This window comes from Pelodiscus sinensis, chromosome 5 (assembly GCF_052426305.1).
Source record: "Pelodiscus sinensis isolate ZL-2025 chromosome 5, ASM5242630v1, whole genome shotgun sequence".
Classification (NCBI taxonomy): Eukaryota; Metazoa; Chordata; order Testudines; family Trionychidae; genus Pelodiscus; species Pelodiscus sinensis.
This window is the reverse complement of record NC_143056.1, coordinates 29,703,137-29,722,586: the sequence shown is the minus strand read 5'-3', so window position 1 is coordinate 29,722,586 and position 19,450 is coordinate 29,703,137. Positions and strand designations below refer to the sequence as shown.

The 19,450-nt window shown below is 47.4% G+C and overlaps 1 protein-coding gene across 3 annotated transcripts in view; it reads right to left on the bottom strand.

Annotated features, from left to right (window-relative positions):
• The window catches only part of BTBD7 (BTB domain containing 7), a 111,569-nt gene extending 92,714 nt beyond the window's left edge, over nucleotides 1-18,855 (bottom strand). The window contains exon 1 of one of the 3 annotated variants that reach the window (XM_089778376.1): nucleotides 18,744-18,855. The gene's annotated coding sequence lies outside the window, so the exon portion shown is untranslated. The other 2 variants (XM_075926680.2, XM_014578873.4) reach the window with 2 other exon arrangements.
• Between the last annotated feature and the right edge of the window lie 595 nt (nucleotides 18,856-19,450).

Below are 19,450 nucleotides of genomic sequence, written 5' to 3'. Positions count from 1 at the left end.
CACTCAAATACTGGCTGAAATGACTAGAGACAGCAAAACTGTCAGGCATGATGCAAAACAGTAATTAAATATTTCTGTTCTGCATTTGAAAAACAGCAAGATGTATTCATATCATACAGTGATGATACTTTCTATTCCATCAGTAACCATGGAGAACATTAATCAGCAGCTATTAATGTTTTTGAAAATCAGCAGGATCAGGTTACTTTCACATGGGAGTATTAAAAGAATCCTGCTAGGAGCTCTCTGAATAATTGAGGTCTATTTTAAATCTTGCAACAGAGGGGACTACCAGAACAGGAGTTCTCAAACTTCATTGCACTGAAACCTCTTTCCGACAACAAAAATGACCCCAGGAAAGGGGAACTGATGCCTGAGCCTGTCAGAGAGACAATGCCCTGGGTCAGAGGGAGGGAGAGCAAAGCCCAAACCCAAGCCCCACTGCACCAGGCAAGGAGGCCAAAGTCAAGAGCTTCTACTTTGGCCCCAAGAGGTAGAGCTCAGGCTTTGGCATCAGCAAGTCTAAGACAGCCTGGGCAATCTCATTAAAACAGGCTCGTAACCCACAGTTTGAGAACTGCTGTTCTAGAGGTCTAGAAAAAGCTATCCTTTTAAAATACTGCCACATCCTTAAACTAGGGATGTAAAAATACATTTAAGTAACTGTAACTGCTGAAAATGTCAGTGGCCACATAGTTACATGAGGGGTAGGGCAGTTGGTTCCCAGCTCTTGTCCTCCTCCCCCACTGTTGCCTCTGAGACAGAAGCTGCAGCACAGGGAATGTGGGGGGAAAGGAAGTTGGCTTTTAAGCAGCTCCTTGCATGTACCAGGAGCTTGCATGCAACGATGAATGTTAACTGATGAGCCCATAGGTTAACCATGTACACTGTTACGCTTTCACAGCTGCACCTTAAACATGATGACAGCCAAGCCTTAACTGTTTTTTGATCATGAGAGTGCAAGTTTGGTTGATAAAGATAAGAATACTATGTCAATAGTTATCTACTGTAAGTCATATTACTTAGTCCCACAGGACATTCCAGTTAAAACGTTAGCCGCATATAAGAGACCATGTAGCCCATATAAAATGGATTAAAAACTTGCTGATGAAGTTTCAAGGAGTAATCCTTAATAGAAGAATCACAATTAGCAGGGGTGAGTCTTGTAGGGATCTGTTTTTAGTTCAATGCTATTCAAACTTTCTTAATAAAGAATTACTGGTAACATTAGCAAAGTGTGACATGATAAATGATGGGGTCATTTATAAAAACTGACTTGTTTCACTTGGTAATGTGGGGTCATTTGAACATCAGTTTTAATAAAGCCAAATGCTAAGTCATACACATCTAGGAAAAAAGTGGGACTATATCCTGCAATGCAATAACAATGAAAAGGATTTTAGTGGTCATTGTGGATAGCCAACTGCACATGAGCTCCCAATGCAGTGCTGCAGCTTTGAGGGTGAACATGATTCTTGTATATACAAGTATCAAGATAGGCGAAAGAAGGTGGAACTCTCTAAGCCTTGAGACCATTACTGGACTAGTGTGTAAGATTCTGGTGTCCACATTTTTTTTTTTAAACGTTGAAAAAAAATGAAGTGGTTCTGAGAATTACAAAAATATCTCAGGCATGTTGCCCTATAGTGAAACTTTTAAAAAACTCAATTTAATTTATATTAATAGGTTAAAAGATTATAATTGTAATTACAGTAAACTTCCGATAATCCGGCACCTTTAGGACCCAGGGGGTGCCGGATTATCAGATATGCCGGACAATCAGAAGGGGAGGCTATGAGGGGTCTGGAGTGGGGTAGGAGGGGATGCCACCCCAGACCCCTCATAGCCCCCCCCCTTACGATAGTCTGGCTCTGCCCCAGGCATCCCTGATTCAGCCGCTGCTGGTCAGTTTCAGCAGTGGCTGAATCGGGGATGCCTGCAATAGAGCAGCTTGGGTGCTGCCGGGTTGGTCCCGCAGTGCCGAGGGGCGGCGCTACGGCATGAACCCAGCAGCACTCCAGCTGCTCTTGGGGACGCCTGGGACAGAGCAGTTGGGGGTACTGCCCGGTTGGTCCCGTAGCGCTGCCCCTCGGGGCTGTGGGACCAACCCGGCAGCACCCCAGCTGCTCTTGGGGACGCCTGGGGCAGAGCAGCTGGAGTGCTGCCGGGTTGGTCCCGCAGCGCCAAAGGATGGTGCTGCGGGACCAACCCAGCAGGACCCCAGCTGCTCTGCCCCAGGGGTCCCCGATTCAGCCGCTGCTGAAACAGATCAGCGGCTGATTCCAGGAAGCCCCGGGCAGAGCTGCTCTGCCCGGGGCTTCCTGGAATCAGCCGCTGATCTGTTTCAGCAGCAGCTGACTTGGGGACGCCTGGGGTTCTTAAGTTGAATCTGTATGTAAGTCAGAACTGGCGACCAGATTCAGCCTGTTGAAACTGATCAGCGGCTGATTCCAGGAAGCCCGGGGCAGAGCTGCTCTGCCCGGGGCTTCCTGGAATCAGCCGCTGATCTGTTTCAGCAGCGGCTGACTTGGGGACCCCTGGGGCAGAGCAGCTGGGGTCCTGCCGGGTTGGTCCCGCAGCGCCGAGGGGCGGCGCTACGAGACCAACCCCGCAGCACCCCAGCTGCTCTGCCCCAGGCATCTGGATTCAGCCTGCTGGTGAAACTGACCCTGCTGGTCAGTTTCAGCAGCGGCTGAATCCCAACGCCGGGGCAAAGCAGCTGGGGTCTTGCCAGGTTGGTCCCGCAGCGCAGCCCCTCGGCGCTGTGGGACCAACCTGGCAGCACTCCAGCTGCTCTGCCCCAGGCATCCCCAATTCAGCTGCTGGTCAGTTTCAGCAGCAGCTGAATGGGGGAAGCCTGTTCAGCTGCCCCAACACTTCCGGGTTCCTGATGGTGCCGAACCATCAGGAGTCCCGGAGCATTGGATGCCGGACTAATGGAGTTTTACTGTAATTACAATGGGAAGAAATTTCTGATACTACACTGTTCTTTATTCTACCAAAAAAGGCTTCAAAGATGAAGACAAATTCAGACTAAAAATCAGGCATCTAGTTTTAACAGTAAGGATACTTAACTGCTAGAACAAATGATCTAGGGCAAGCGTGGGAAACCTTTTTTGGGGCCAGGTGCTGCTGACCCACAGAAAACTCAATCCTCACTGAGATAGTACCTCAAATGAGAATGGAAAAGACACCCCCCATGTTCGCCTTGCACACTAGAGCCTTGGGGGCCCCAGCCTACTAGATTTTGTGTACTCCAGCTCCGTGGTGGGGCAGCAGGGGGGCTGGAGTGCCATCACAGGCTCTCCAATGCATGGGGGGCTCTGAGGCTCGGAGGCCAGATCCAGGTGAGCTAGGGGGCCGCATTCAGCCCCCAGGCCTGAGGTTCCCCACCCATGATGGGGATAAATTCTCCATCTCTGTAAATCTAACTTAAACCAAGATTGGATATTCTTCTAAAAAAGATAAGTTATAGCTTAGAGAAAAATTACTAAGGCTTTACGGTCTGTTATGCAAGTGGTCAGAATAGATCATGAATGGGCAAGTGAGCCTCCACAGGCTGGATTTGGCCTGCCAAGCTGGTTGATTCAGTCCACTGCGGTCCTGCCACTCCCTCATCCCCAGACCAAATGAGATCTGAGAATGGAAGAGAACGTGAAGTCCCTTCCCCAGGCAGGGGTGCACGGGACCAGAGGAATCGCCAGATGTTTTTAACAGCTGGCGGTTCACTATAGGCACCTCACGCTCCTTGCAAGGTGGGGGCAGAAGATAAAGACTTCATGTGCTCCCTGCCCTCCAGACCCTGATTGGCATACCTACCTGTATAGCAATGTTCCCTCTAATTTTTTCCATCCATGTGTGGAATAAATTTTGTTATGTGCACCTTCAATAGAAATACATGCTGCTGGCTGTGGGCATTCTGCTAAATAAGCTGTGCAGCATTAAAATCTCTCTTGGGTGTCCACCAGAGCGTTCAGCTTCCAGGGAACAATGCTGCACAGAGGTACTACACAAGAAGCAAGGGGCAAAGCAGTAGCAGAGAGAGGTTGCAACCTAGATGCTGTAGCTGCACAGTACCTTTCCCTATGCTCTCCAGGCTATGCCCTGCTGTGAGACTTTTTTTATATATATATATATAGGAAAGGAAGTTCTGAACTCAGACTTCTGGGGAGCACATGGAGAAGTACAGGTATAGGCACCAAATCCACGGGTGCTCGGGGGCTGAAGCACCCATGGGGAAAAACTAATAAGTACTGAGCACCCATCAGCAGCCAAGCTCCTGCCTCTGCCACCTTTCCCCGTGACACACACCCACTGGTGGCCCTGCTGACCAACTCCTCCCCCACCTTCCCAGTGACTGTAGAGTGCTGCAAACAACTGATTTGCAGTGTTCGGGAAGCTCCAGGAAGGTGGGGAAGGAGCAGGAATGGAGCCCCCCATTAGTTCCTCCTTTCACCGGTTAAATGTTTAAACATTAGTTAACTGGTTAAACATACAGGATTTTACATCCCTAACCTCTATAGGGAAGAATTTTGTCCCCTATACTGCCTGGGTCAATGTAATTTACTCTGTCAACTAAGAGTGTTGGTTAAGAACAGAAATACCTATAAAAACACTATCCCAAGACTGAAGTCTACATGTTTGGTGGCTATAATATTAATTTCTAATTACACTGGCAACCCCTGCTACAACTGAAGCTCTTTCAGTATTTCTATTATAAATCCTTTTTCCTGGAAGTGTATAATTAACAAATAAAAACTAAAGTAATTTATACAGTTGTGGCAGAGATGGGAGCTACGTTTTGGCCCAAATCTTATAATTCAGTAACAAAAGTATAGAAGCATTTTTTTTTTAAGATTCAGACTTAATAGATGGTTAAATTAACAGCATATGCACATATCTGGAGAAATATAACAATCATAGCACCAACTATAACTTCAGTGAGAATACATATTTAGTACATCTTGAAGTCAGGTCATAACACAAAAAGTTCTCATGTTCTTCTATTCACTATAGTTGATGCTTGTTAGAAACTACTGAGCTTTCGCCCAGTATATTTACAGTTTGGAAACAAAAGTATTGAAAAGTGCACTGTTTTGCTTTATTGTCAAAAATGTCATTTCTCTTACTGAACCAAATGATCCATGTCTTCATGGATCCAAAATACGCATTTTATCAATATTTAGCCATAATGTTTCTATCTATGCTGCAATTTTTTAAGAATGTACAAACAGTATAATGCACCTCAAAACTTCCTAGAGGTACCACATTAGACATAATGGAGGTATCTGCATGGAAGGTGGCAGGTTTGATGAGGTTAATTTTTTTTCTTTACCAGTAGTGTTATATGTGTTTCTATTGGTGATGCACATCTGCATATGTCTTAGTGCACATAACTTATATTCCACCCATGGATGGAAAAAATGAGGGAACACTGGCTATGATATGCAGAGGAAAAGACCCACTTAGAAGAAAAAGTTAACACCATCTCAAATTTCTACCACCACCAGTCTTTTCTATTACGTAACATACAGACATCTAGCATTTGATTGCATGTACCATTATGAGTGAAGGAAGACAAAATGAGATTCAAGATGTATGTCAGGATGAAGTTGTATTGCGCCATGAAGAAAATGAGGAGAGTTTAAGATTTTATAGTAGAATCATAGAATATTAGAACTGAATGATCTCTCAAGGTCTCTAAGTCCAGTCCCCTGCCCTCACAGCAGGACCAAGCACTGTCTAGATCATCCCTGACAGATGTCTGTCTAACCTGCTCATAAATTTCTCCAGTGATGGAGATTCCACAACCTCCTTAGGCAATTTATTCCAGTGTTTAACCACCCTGACAGTTAGGAAGATTTTCCTAATGTCCAACCTAAACCTCCCTTGCTGCTGTTTAAGCCCATTGCTTCTTGTCCTATCATCAGAGGCCAAGGAGAACACTTTTCCCCCCTCCTTGTGACACCCTTTTAGATACTTGAAAACCACTATCACATCTCCTCTCAGTCTTCTCTTTTCTAAGCTAAACAAGCCCAACTCTTTCAGTCTTCCCTCATAGCTCATGTTTTCTAGAGCTTTAATTATTTTTGTTGCTCCTCTCTGGGCCTTCTCCAGTTTTTCCACATCTTTCTTGAAATGTGGTGCCCAGAATTGGACACAATACTCCAGTTGAGGCCTAATAAGCACAGAGTAGAGTGGAAGAACGACTTCTTGTCTTGCTCACAACACTCCTGTTAATGCATCCCAGAATCATGTTTGCTTTTTTTTGCAACAGTGCCATACTGACGACTCATATTTAGCTTGTGGTCCACTATGACCCCTAAATCCCTTTCAGCACTACTCCTTCCTAGACAGTCACTTCCTATTGTGTATGTGTGAAACTGATTAGTCCTTCCTAAATGGAGTACTTTGCATTTGTCCGTATTAAACTTCATTCTGTTTACCTCAGACCATTTCTCTCATTTGTCCAGATCATTTTGACCCTATCCTCCAAAACACTTGAAACACCTCCCAGCTTGGTATCATCTGCAAACTTAATAGGTGTACTCTTTTTGCCATCATCATCACCGATGAAGATATTGAACAGAACCAGTCCCAAAATAGACACCTGCTGAACCCAACTTATGCTCTTGTGAACTGTTACTCTCTGATAACAGTTATTCAGCAAGTTATGCATCCACCTTATAGTAGTTCCATTTAGATTGTATTTCCCTAGTTTATTGATAAGAAGATCATGTGAGACTGTGTCAAATGCCTTACTAAAGTCTAGGTCAGGGCTACTCAATTGTTTGTTTGTGGCCCGCAGTGCGGTGCAGTTTGGGTTTACGTGGGGCTCAACATGCGACCCACACATGGGAGCCAAAATAAAAAAGTAATCAATATAATGGTCTTCTGTTGATATGTGTTTTAGTAGTTAAATTCCTGGACTGGCATTGCTCATTAGAAGTGCTGTCATATGGGTGGAAATCAGGTAAATATTGCATTTTATTAATATCAGCAGAACTGACTTAAATGGGGCCTGTGTGCCGTGTATTCTTGCCTTAATCTTTCTATTCATGACAGTCAGTGTGAAAGAAGCTATTTGCATGTATATGCGACCACACTTAAGTTGTGGCCCTCTGCATGTGCTGTAAGTATCATTATCACCCCCAGAGCTTCCAAAGTTGAGTAGCCCAGGTCTAGGTATACCACGTCTACCACTTCTCCTTATCCACAAGGCTTGATATCTTATCAAATAAAGCTATCAGATTGGTTTGACATGATTTATTCTTTACAAATCTATGCTGGCTGTTTCCTATCACCTTATCTTCCAGATGTTTGTAGATGAATTCCTTAATTACTTGCTCCATTATCTTCGCTGGCACTGAAAGAAAAGCTAGAAAAATAAGGAAGTGCTTTCCCTCAGTTTATGGGAATGATTCACTCCGTGGCAATAGCTTTATTTTAACCTTTTACATTTTGCTCCTTAACCTACCTTTCATAATTGTGAACTCCCCTTGTCTCATACTGTATAAAGAAATTTTCCTCTTCAGGCACTCTAAGGTAACTGACAAATATTTATGTCAGTACATAAGTCAAGTACATAAGTCAAGACACTTCACAGGATTAATGTTATAGGCAGTTTGTACATAGTATTTAAGCAAAATCCTGGTTGAAATTCTACCACTGGACTATTAGTTAATACATGGGAGGCACAGTTTCATCTGATCACAGTATCAAAAGCAGATAATAAGATGACATTGATTGGCACTAAATTTTGAGATGTGCTAACTGTGTGACACTGCTCAAAATATGTAGCTATCTGATCAAGTGACAGATATTTCCAAGCAAGCCTTTATTTATTGAAAAGATAGCACCACTACTAACAATAGAAAAGTTTAACACAGATCTATCTATCACTCCGTTCTGAAAGTAGTAGAAATGTATTAGGTCTTAAAGCTGGAAAGATTTTTTTATTCTCATTAGTTAAGTTTAACTATGACAAATATATTTCCCTTTGGAGGATTGCTGCAAGTCTTTGGCATTAAGAAGTCAGCAGACAAATGTACTCCTTTTATCATACTTAAGAGTAACAGATGCAAATCAGCATACAGAAATAATGCCATCTCAAACTGATTATAGGAGAAATAGAAGGAGGTCAAAGGTAAGCAATGAGAAAGATCAGGGGCATGGAAAACTTCCCACAGGAGGAGAGACTGCTAAGATGTACTTTGTTTACCTTAAAGAGACGAACTAGGAATGAGACAATAGTTCATAAAATTACAAATGGTAAAGATATTAAGTTTCTATTCAACTCAGTACAAGAAAAAGGGAACATTTGATGATTAACTGATTAACCGTAAGCCTTGGCTAACCAGTTACCATTAACAGTTACACACAGGCTCCAGGCGCTGCTCCCTCTGCATCAGAGGCAGCAGCTGGCTTCTTCTAAGCAGAGCTGCAAGCACGCACTGTCTCCTGGGGAGCCAGCTGCCACCCTGCGCTGCTGCCTCTGTATCAGGGTGGCAGTTGGCTTGTTGGGAGCCGGCAGCCTCCCCATCCCCACACTGCAGGTTCTGCAGCATAAAGCTTATACTATAGAGCAGCAGTTCTCAAACTGTTTGGGCTCCGGAGCCCTTTACATGCGTAAAAATTCATGCGGACCCCCAGCGGTCCACTGATTGTATGTGTTGTACCTATAGATGTTTCCAGTTTATCAACCTCACAGAGCCCCTGGAGACGTCTCACGGAGCCCTGGGGCTCCACGGAGCACAGTTTGAGAAACACTGCTATAGAGTAAGGATGTTAAGGACTAGTCAATTAGTTGCTCCCCCCTTTGCTGCCTCTATCAGATAGAGGCAGTAAAGAGGGAGGGGAAACTTCAAATCAGCAGTGCTGCATGGAGCCGACCCCGGGCTCTGTGCGGCATTGCCCCTTTGAAATGCCGTGCAGAGCCTGGGATCAGCTGGGGAGTCCCCAGCTGACCCTGGGCTCCACGCGGCTTTTCCGCAGAATCCGGGATGAGCTGAGGACTCCCCAGATGATCCTGGGCTCTGTGCGGCATTTCAAAGCAGCAGTCTCACATGGAGTCAAAGTCCCCTGCTGACTGCAGGCTCCATGCGGGCGCTTCCACTTTCAAATGCACAAAAGCCCCCACTGTGGCTCTTGTACATTTTAAAGGAGGAATGCGGAAATGCTCATCGACCAGTTGACTAGCTGATGGAAGTTCCATCAACTACTCGACTAGTAAATTAATCGATATTTAACATCCTTACGACAGAGCCCATAGCGCAGCCAGCTCCCCAGGAGAGGGGCCAGCCAGGTCTGCTCCCAGGGAACCAGCTGCGCTGTGGACTCTGCAGTATTAGCTTTATACTGCAAAGCCTTCAGCGTGCAAATGCTGAAATTTTTTCAGTGGTTACGTGGTTATTTAGTTAACCACTTTTTACCATCCCTAAGCAAAACTCACAGATGTAAGAAAAGGATAGAGGCTAAAAAAATCCCAAGCAATCTGTAAATCACTCAGCTTCACTTAGTAATTGTATATTTTAAGTAGGGAGGTTAACTAGTTAACTGGGACTAGTTCCAATTAACCGGTAACTGATGAGTGCTGGAGCAGCTCCCCATATGCTATGCTCTCATCCGGAGCCGTCCCTGTCTGTGGGGAATCCGGATGCCTTGCAGGCAGGAGCTGCTCCAATGGAACCTCGCCCAGGGGTTGCTCTTGTCTAGGCTGGGAGCCCATGGAAGCTCCCACATGGATCCTGCTTAATCAGTTAACTGGTTAAATATTAAGTTAACCTAACATATAACTGATTAATTAACAGGAATTTTACATCCCTAATTTGGTGTGTAAGTAATTCATACACCTATAAAAAGATGTTTGTTGTAGACTTCTGTAATACAACACAGTGATCAACTTAAACTGTTTCTGAGTTAACTCCATGTCTTAACATTGCAAGAAAGTTTTGTGCACTAGTTCGGAGACCAACACACTGCTAACATAGAAGATGCTGAATCCTAAGTCCCAGATGAGTTGCTGCCATTATTTGACTTCCTGATATAAATCTAGCTGGGGTGAAAAGGGTAAAACACAGAACTTCATTAAAAATTAGAAGCTGCATTTCAGGTGAAATTTCAGATCCAAGTTACACAGTAAATTTTGCTTTCCTTTCTTTTTTCAAATAAAAGTACACAGGTTGTGTACTGGCTTATCCATGAAGTGTGTTATGGTGATATCATTCCAGTTCCTAGCAGTCATTAGCACTCAAAACCACCATTAAAATCAATATATTTTTGGGGAGACAGGTCTACGCTATCAATTTATATCAGTACTAGACGATTTACCTGATATTACCCCGGGCCTTCATAGTAGTGGGCTATTGGTGTGTGGGTTACAGGAGTAAGAGCAGGGCCCTGGGGATGTGTGGGGGGGGAGGGGTCAGGGCAAGAGGCTGAAGGTCTGGGGTACAAGAGTGAGGGTTGGAGGATAATAAGGGGCTCAGGACAGGGGGTCTCATTCAGTGGGGCTCTCCCTGCCCTGGCTGCCAAGGGACTTCTGCCTCCCTCCCAGCCCTCCCCCCAGTTCCCAACTGCCGGGGACCTGCTGTCTCCCCCTGTGGTGCTACACCCAAGGGGCCAACGGGAGGGTTTGGGGCAAGGGGCCTACTTACTCAGTCTGGTGGCAGGCAATGGATGACAGGAGAGGGATCTCTTGATGATTACCTGTTGTGTTCACTCCCTCTGGGGCATCTAGCATTGGCTACTATCAGAAGAAAGAATACTTGGGGAGAGGGACTTTAGTCTGACCCAGTATGGCTGTTCTTAAGATGGCAGAGCCCCAACCCCCCACGGCCATTCTCTGCCCTGTGAGCATGCTGCCCCCAGGGACCAGCCTCAGTATCACATCCCCCCCTCCCCCCTTTCCATGTTATGGAAAAGGATCCCATTCCCAGCACTTCCCATTTGCTTAGCACAACGAAACCCTGACCTTGCTTTAAGAGGAAGCAGCATACCAAGTTTGGTGGTCGTAGCCCTTACCATTTAGGACAGTGGTTCCCAAACTTTTTGGCATCAAGCCCCCCTTTTGATTTTTGAGAAACCTTCCCCCCCCCCCCAAAAAAAAATAGCAGCAAAACTTGTTGAGAAAAAAAAGAAAGGAACTGACAGGGGCCAAAAAAACAAAAAATATAAGCAAAACTTGGGAGGGATTGATGGCGGGTGGGGAGGAGACTGGATCGCCTTGCGCCCCCCCGGAATTTCTTCACCCCCCCCACCCCCAGTTTGGGAACCCATGATTTAGGAGTTCTTGAACAAAGACTCAGACATTTCTAAAATATATAGAAAGATAACCTTCTCGGAGGTATGGAAAATCCACACACGAGTTATGCCAACCTAACCCCAGTGTAAACAAGGGATATAAGCAACTAGTCAAGTACCCAATAAGCTTAAGCTTAGTGGGTAGTCAAGTGACTACACAACTACTCTGGTTCCCCCCGCCCCACCTGCTACCTCTATCACAGGCAGCGAAGGGAAGGGGGGCAGAAGCTGGTGCTGGTGGGAGCCGGCTTAAAAGCCAGCTTCCCCAGCACCATCTCTGCAGTGTGTAGGGAGGGAGGTAGGGGAAGTAGAGCCGCAGTGACCCTGGAGCCACCACAAGCCTCATATTACATTTAAAGCGCAAGCCGGGACAGAGTGCCTCCCTTATTGACTAATTGTGTAGTTGATACAAACTGTATCAACTACACCATTAGCCAATTAGCCACTTAACAGCCTTAGTGTAGACAGTGCTAGGTTGATGGGAGGGTTTCCCAGTCAACATAGTTAGTGCCTCTCCTGGAAAGTGGATTAACTATTCCAACAGCAACAGCTCTTGTCAGCAGAGCAGTATCTTCCCTAAAGCACTGCAGCTTTGGGCCCGCCAGTCTTCTACATGACAAAAACTGAATGGACATGAAAATTCAGTTACTCTCTCATCCCCAAAAACTATCCTCTCAGATCAAAGTATAGGTATATTAGTAGATTAATATGGGAAATACTGTGCAATTATGTAGCCATTTCCATCCAAGTATTTAGCAGCACATTGATAATTAAGCCTTACACATTCCTATGAGTACCTGGGCTGTGAAAATAAGAAGCAGAGTGATTGACTCACCCAGTTTCACAGGGTTGATGTTAGAGATGTAAGCAACTAGTCAACTATCCAATAAACATAAGCTTATTGGATAGTCAAGTAGTGACTCAACTAGCCCCCCCCCCCTTGCTGCCCTCTATCAGAAAGCAGCAGCGGGGGGGGGGGGGAACAGGAGCCAGTGCTGGGAGGAGCCGGCTTAAAAGCCAGTCCCCCTTCCCCCCCCCCCATCTCTGCATGGGGCAGGGGAGGCAGAGGCACAATAGGGAAAGGCACAAGCAGGGACTGACGCAGCCCCAGCTCACCCTGTGTTCCCACTGCGGCACTTCAGCCTTCAAAGGCTGAAGTGCTGCAGTTCCCCACTGCTCTTCTGCCTTTAAAATGTAGTTAGAGTCATGGGAGGCTCTTACTACATTTACAAGGCTCAGGTGCAGCTAGAACAGTAAGCGCCACCTCCCCCTTACTGACAGATCAAGAAGTCAATGCAAGTTTTAAGCAAATTTGCCCTGGTAAAAATCAGATCCTTAATTAATGCCAAAAACAAAGTATGTATTTTTAAAAGTTGCTTTGTTTTATCAACTGGTATGAACCTTGTTATTATATATGCAGCAGTTTCTTCTCTCTAATGAAGGCTAACTTTCATCTCAAGATTTCAGTGGCCCTGCTGAAATTAATTCACAGGAATGAACGAAGACTACTTATTCTATAATTGCACAGAATATGTAATGTCTTCATGCAAAATTTCAAGCCGTCTTCTAAGCAAGCTCAAAATCTAAGAAAACAGTCCAGCAACATGTCTGTACATAGCATTCTAAGACGATTTATAAAATAATTCAAGTCCTTCATACACACATCTCTGCAAAGCAACAATGCCAGGTGTACATGATTACAACACAACCGTATGACTCATCAGGGGAATCTGGACATACCAATATAAATGAATTTCCTTGTAAGTACAACCATAAAAAATTAAACCAGAGTGTAACTAAGTTTGGAAATCTTGAACTACTTCCTTAAAAACTGTGCTTCTCATCTGACCAAGTACATATGATTGAAAGGAAATGCAAGTCCATTCCAAATTCTGCTAAGCGTTCAGAAGCAGACTGAAAGTCTCATTAAGAGTTATGTTAAATTATAAAGAGACAATACAGGTGAGGTAATATTTGTATTGACTCAATTTCTGCTGGTGAGAGAAGCTATGGAACTACACAGAGCTCTTCTCTCTTCAGGTCTCTCTCCTCAATAGAAATTGGTCCAATAAAATATATTTATTACCTTGCTTATCTTGTTTCTCTAATATCCTTAGACCAAGATGGCTACAGCAACACTACAGATATCAAATTATAAAAAAAAGTAGTATCAGGAACAGAAACAAACGTTGATTGTACAACTTGAGCAGGACTTTCTAAATGTCCTCTTCATCCACATGAAGACTCCATACAAGTTAACATTTGAACTGAATTACCAATTACTGCCTATCACAGCAGTCTTTTAAGTCATAGATACTACAAACCTGATTCGCTATGCCTGTGATTAGAATGGTCAGGGAAGTCAGGTAGTGATACCTATCCAGAGTATGAATACAGCAGAAGAGCAGAATTACAAACACTTTGGGAATGGAGACCATACCTTTGAAATATTCATAATTCTGAACTAAGCATTACACTTGTTCTTTCAAAGTTTACAACTGAACATTCACTTGATACTGCTTTAACACTTTACTGTGCAGAAGAAAAATGCTGCTTTTTAGCCATCTTAATTTAAATAAAACAAGCCTAGCAACAGCTTCCTTTTGTCAATTTTTTTAAAACTTTCCCTTCAGTTTTCAGTAGTTTACATTTAAATGTGCTGCAATTGTTTTTGATATTTTTTATCTTTACTGCTGCCAAATTGCTTACTTTAGTTCTAAATGTAGTGTATGGTTGACTAATCAGTTTGTAACTATAACTCTGAGATTCTACTGTAGTAGGTTCTCAATTGATTAAATGCATTTCAATGTATCAATAACAATTCTGGTAATAGGAAAATTATCTGAAGGTGTACAGACACCCCAAGAGCTTTCCTTTGACTATATTACAATCCTTGTAGATGTTCTGCCGAGTAACCATTTCTAACTTTTAAGAAAAAAGTAAGTAGTCCTGTAGCACCTTGTATATAAATAAAGTCACACACACACACACACACACACACACAGATAGAGAGAGTATCATGAGCTTACTTACCTTTTGCACCCACTTAAACCACATACGGATTTGGTCCAGTGAAAGCAAAACAGCAATGCTTAGCTAAGTATGAAACACTTCTAGCTGACTTAATTAGTCGCATTAGCACTGGCAATACAACTGGCAGGTATTTCCCCCCCCCTCTTTTTTTTCCTGTTATATATTATGAGGTTCCCCTTTTTTCTTCATTCTCCTCATCTAAGAAAGTGGGTGTTGCCCACAAAAGCTAATATATGTATGTATGTATGTATGTATTTTGTCAGCCTGTACAGTGCTACAAACCTACAGTAAAACGCCAATGGTCCGGCACTCCTGATGGTCCAGCACCATCAGGAACCTGGAAGTGCTCCAGGCAGCCGGACCATTGGAGCTGCTCTGCCCCCCGCTTCCCGGATTCAGCCACTGCTAAAACTGACCAGTGGCTGAATCTGGGAAGCCGGGGGCAGAGCAGCTGGAGTACTGCCAGGTAGGTACCATAGTGCTGCCCCTCAGGGCTGCGGGACCAACCCAGCAGCACCCCAGCTGCCCCCGATTCAGCCGCAGCTGAAACTGACCAGCGGCTGACTCCAGGAAGCTGGAGGCAGAGCTGCTCTGCCCCGGCTTCCTGGAATCAGCCCCTGATCAGTTTCAGCAGCAGCTGACTTGGGTACACCTGGGACAGAGCAGCTGGGGTGCTGCCGGGTTGGTCCCCGCCGCGCCGAGGTGCAGTGCAGCAGGGACCAACCCAGCAGCGGCCCAGCTGCTCTGTCCCAGGCTTCCCGATTCAGCTGCTGTTGAAACTGACCAACAGCTGACTCCAGGAAGCCCGGGGTAAAGCAGCTCTGCCTCGGGCTTTCTGGAGTCAGCCCCTGATCAGTTTCAGCAGCGGCTGACTTGGGGACACCTGGGGCAGAGCAGCTGGGGTGCTGCAGGGTTGGTCCAGTAGTGCCAAGGAGTGGCGCTGCCTGACTAACCCAGCAGCACCACAGCTGCTCTGCCCCAGGCGTCCCGAAGAGCAGCTGGGGTGCTGCCGGATTGGTCTCGCCGCGCCAAGGGTCGGCGCTAGCGGACGAACGCGGCAGCACTCCAGCTGCTCTGCTGCAGGCGTCCTGGATTCAGCCGCTGCTGAAACTGACCAGCAGCAGCTGAATCAGGGACGCCTGGGGCAGAGCTGGACTATCGGAAGGGGGGGCTATGAGGGGTCTGGGGCCAGACCCCTCATAGGCCCCCCTTCTGATAGTCCGGCATATCTGATAATCCAGCACCCCCTGGGTCCTAAAGATGCCGGATTATTGGAAGTTTACTGTACTTGTTTTTTTAAAGTTACAGACTAACATGGCTAGGTCTCTGAAACTTTTCTACCTTTTAAGGTTCAGACTACGGGTTTTAATAGTCGGATAATTGGCTAATTGTGTAGATGATACAATTTGTATCAACTACACGATTAGTCAATAAGGAGGAAGTCACTCAGTTCTGGCTCACACTTGGTTCAGGAGCTACTCCCGCTGTGGCTCTGCAGTTTAAACGTAGTAGGAGACAAATTCAGCAGTCCCTATCAGAGGGGGATCCCAGCAGGGAGCCGGGACCCCCCGTGGACAGGGGCTGCTTCTGTGGGACTCAAAGCAGCCTCTGCTCATGGTAAGCCTGGGCCCAGGGTAGGCAGAAGCTGCTTTGCAGCAGTTACCCCCACCCTTCCCATCACCGGCTGCTGCCTCTTATGAGGGACAGACAGTAGGGATGTTAAACAGGCCTAAGCTGTTGCTACACTTCAAAGATGAAAGCTCCATGTGGAGCCCCGGATCAGCTGGGGATTCCCTCACTGGCCCCGGGACTCCATGTGGTGCTGCTGCTTTGAAACACTGTGGGAAGCCCAGCATCAGGCTCCTTGCAGCATTTCAAAGTAGCTGCGCCCCATGGAGTCCCCAGCTGATCCCAGGCTCCACAGCGCGCTGCCGCTTTGAAGTACCCCCATCCTTCCCCCTGCCCTGGCTGCCTCTTTCTGATAGAGGCAGCAAGAGGGAGCAAGCAACTAGCAGACTAGACCTTCACATCCCTAGCAGATGGCACTGTGGAGAGGGTGCTAAAGGGAGCCAGAGGGGCAAGCAATGGGGCAAATGCGAGTAGTCAAGTTGACTACTCCCTTACATCCCTAGCTGAGACAGTGCAATCCACTGAGTTTATTTATATTTAGAAAAACAAGAGAACATTACTTCATCCCTCACTAACAATAAGAGTACCATCTACACAGCCAGGAAGTTATGTTGACATTGAACTTCTAATTGGAAAAAAACATTTGCACTCTGGTTTCAGAAACAAGAGCTTCTAAACAAGGGGGGGGGAGAGAAATGTAAGTCAGTGAATTTGAGGATGCCTCTACACTTGTGAATGACAAAAGTTTTGTTGTTCATAGGTGCTTAATCACTCCCCCCCACTCCCATGAACAACAAAGTTTTGTCCTGGCATGTGCACGTGTGAATGCTGCTTTGTTGACAAGAACGGGCAATATGCTCCTTGGGTGGTGAAGTATTTTGTTGGCAAAAGCAAGGACAGAATTCACACATGCTGACTTTTAGTGACAAGGCTGTGTGGCTTAGAGCTGCCTAGTGTAGACATGTGCAAAGTAAAAGGAATTCCCCTCTCATTATGTAATACAAATATACTACTTGCCACAGAGTGCTAGGAGCTGTAACACTCTTCTATACCACTTTTCTGTCAAATCAAAGCTAAAGATGCATGTGTAAGGTAGATAAAGTTTTAACACTAACAACCTCAGGTTCAAAATGGAGGAGATGGGAAACAGAAGTATGAAATGTTATTATTTACATACCAGAAATGACTGAATTTCAGTGGTGCTGTATGTACAGTTGACCAAGCGCTTTACATTTATCATATTATGGCTGTATTAGTTTGTCTACTAGAAAAAAAGCTACAAAGCTAAAAGATGTTGTATTGCGTTCACTGGAGCAAATCCATATGCAGTTTAAACGGGTTCAAATCCTAGAAAGTTGACATCTTATTACCTTCCTGTTTATCTGATAGAACAGTAACACTTGGCATTTCTATGCACCTTTTACTTAAGAATCTCAAATTGTTTGAACAAACCATGAAGCCTCACACTATTTCTGCAAGTTAGGAGAGAATCATTATACTCCCTCCCCTGACAGAGGGAAACCGAGAGGTATAAGCAAAGAGTAGGAAAACACAATATCCCAGCAGCAGTGGGAACGTTCCAGAGACACAAACATGCACATTGCCTACAAAGCACTCCAACTTTGTGTAAGACAGGAAAGGAGCGATCCCTACGGCAAATGGGTCGCAGGACCCCGCTGGACGATGCAAACTCCTGTCGAGTGGAGAGGGGCCCAGCCAGTCGCCGCCTTAAAGCGAGACCCTGGAGGCAGCGATGGAGAGGGAAACTGAGCCAAGGCAGGGGGCTGAAACGAAACCCACAACTCAGGCCGGGCCGAAGGGGAAGCTGCCTGAGGTGGGTGGCAGGAGAGCCCAGAACCAGGGTGGGAGCGCAGGGGGTAGCTGGAGGGGGAGAGTAAGAGACAAACCTGGGGCAGGTGAGCAGGGCTGGTGCGGAGGGTACAGTCCAGCCTCCCAACACCACCACATGGAGAGGCTGGGCGCTTGAACCCAGAACTGCGGTGGGCTGGGGGGCTGTAGCTCAGTGCAGGGAGGCCCGTGGGGCAACAGCCCAGCTCCCGGTGGAGGGGGCCGTGGACCGTGAGCCCAGACACTCACCGCACTGCTCCCGGGGGCTCCTCACCCCAGACAGCGGCTGCTGCCTACGGCCTCCATTCGCGGCCCGGCCCGCTTAGCGACTCCTCCTGTCTCCCCTCCCCGGTCCTGCGGCCGCCAGAGCCGCCAGAGCCGCCGCCGCCGCCATTTTGATCCCGAGCCCCAGACTTGGCAGGAGGGAGGGAGAGCCGAGCGCTCAAGGAGCCTGCGCGGCCGAGACTCCGCGACGCCTGGGTCACGTGGCCCACCCCGGAGGGAGGAGGGGAGAGAGAGAGAGGAGGCTGCCACCGCCGCCGAAGCGGCTCCCCCTGCTGGCGGGCGGAGGCGCTGGTGGAGCCGTGCGCGAACCACGGCCAGTGGGGAGGGGGAGCCGCAGGGAGCAAGGAGACAGGTGGAGGGGAGGCAGCGCAGACTCCCCGCGGACGCGCAAGCTGGCAGGAGGCCGGGGCAGGGCTGTGCCCCACCCAACGGCCAGTCCCAGCGCGGGTGCTGGCCTGCCTGCTCCGGGCCCTGCGGGGAATGGCCTCGGCGGCAGGCGCTGGAGTGTGAGCGCGGGGGCTTGGGCAGCGCTGCTGAGTGTGCAGGGGACTGGCTCCATGCCAAGTGGCCCGGCCCAGAAAGACAAAAGGGGACCGAGCAGATGGTGAGCCCTCTAGAGCCTGAACAGTGCTCCTGGGGTCGCTTACCTTACAGTCTCCCGCACGTTGCTTTCCCCGCCGCGGCTGTGGGTAAAGTGGGCTCACTTTGCCTGCCACACGGGGGCGGCTACAGTACCACCGCTTCCAGCTATTTGCTGGCCCATTCAACGCGCACGTGTAACTTACACTATGGTAGCTGTAGTGCAGCTCAGCTATTGATAGTTCACAGACTCATATAATCCTAGGCAGGGGCGGCCCTAGACTGGCTGCCAGCAACTGGCGCCCTAGGCGAACCATGCAATCGGCACCCTCCCCCAACCCCAAGGGCAGATATCGACTGAGGGTTTTGGTTCTGTGCTGGGGAGAGGGGGGCTGGGGATGGAGTTGGAGTTCTGGGGCTGGGGGCCAGGGGGCTGGGGATGGAGTTTGGGGGCCAGGAAAATGGAACAGGGTGCCAGTTGGGGGAGAGATTCCCCTGCATCCGCCTCCTCCAAGATCCCACCCCCCAGAAAGAAGCCAGCATGTGCCTCTCCCGGGGCGACCCCCTCCTCCTGCGGAGCAGAGAAAACCCTCCTGCGTTCCTCCTCTCCCGGGGCCAACCCCCCCCCCCCCGCATTCCTCCTCCCCCGGGGCCAACCCCCCCCCTCGCGGGGCAACCCCCCACGTTCCTTCTCTCCCGGGGCTGACCCTCCCCATCCTGCGGGGCAGAGGAAACCCCTGCATTCCTCCTCTCCTGGGGCCAACCCCTGCCCCCT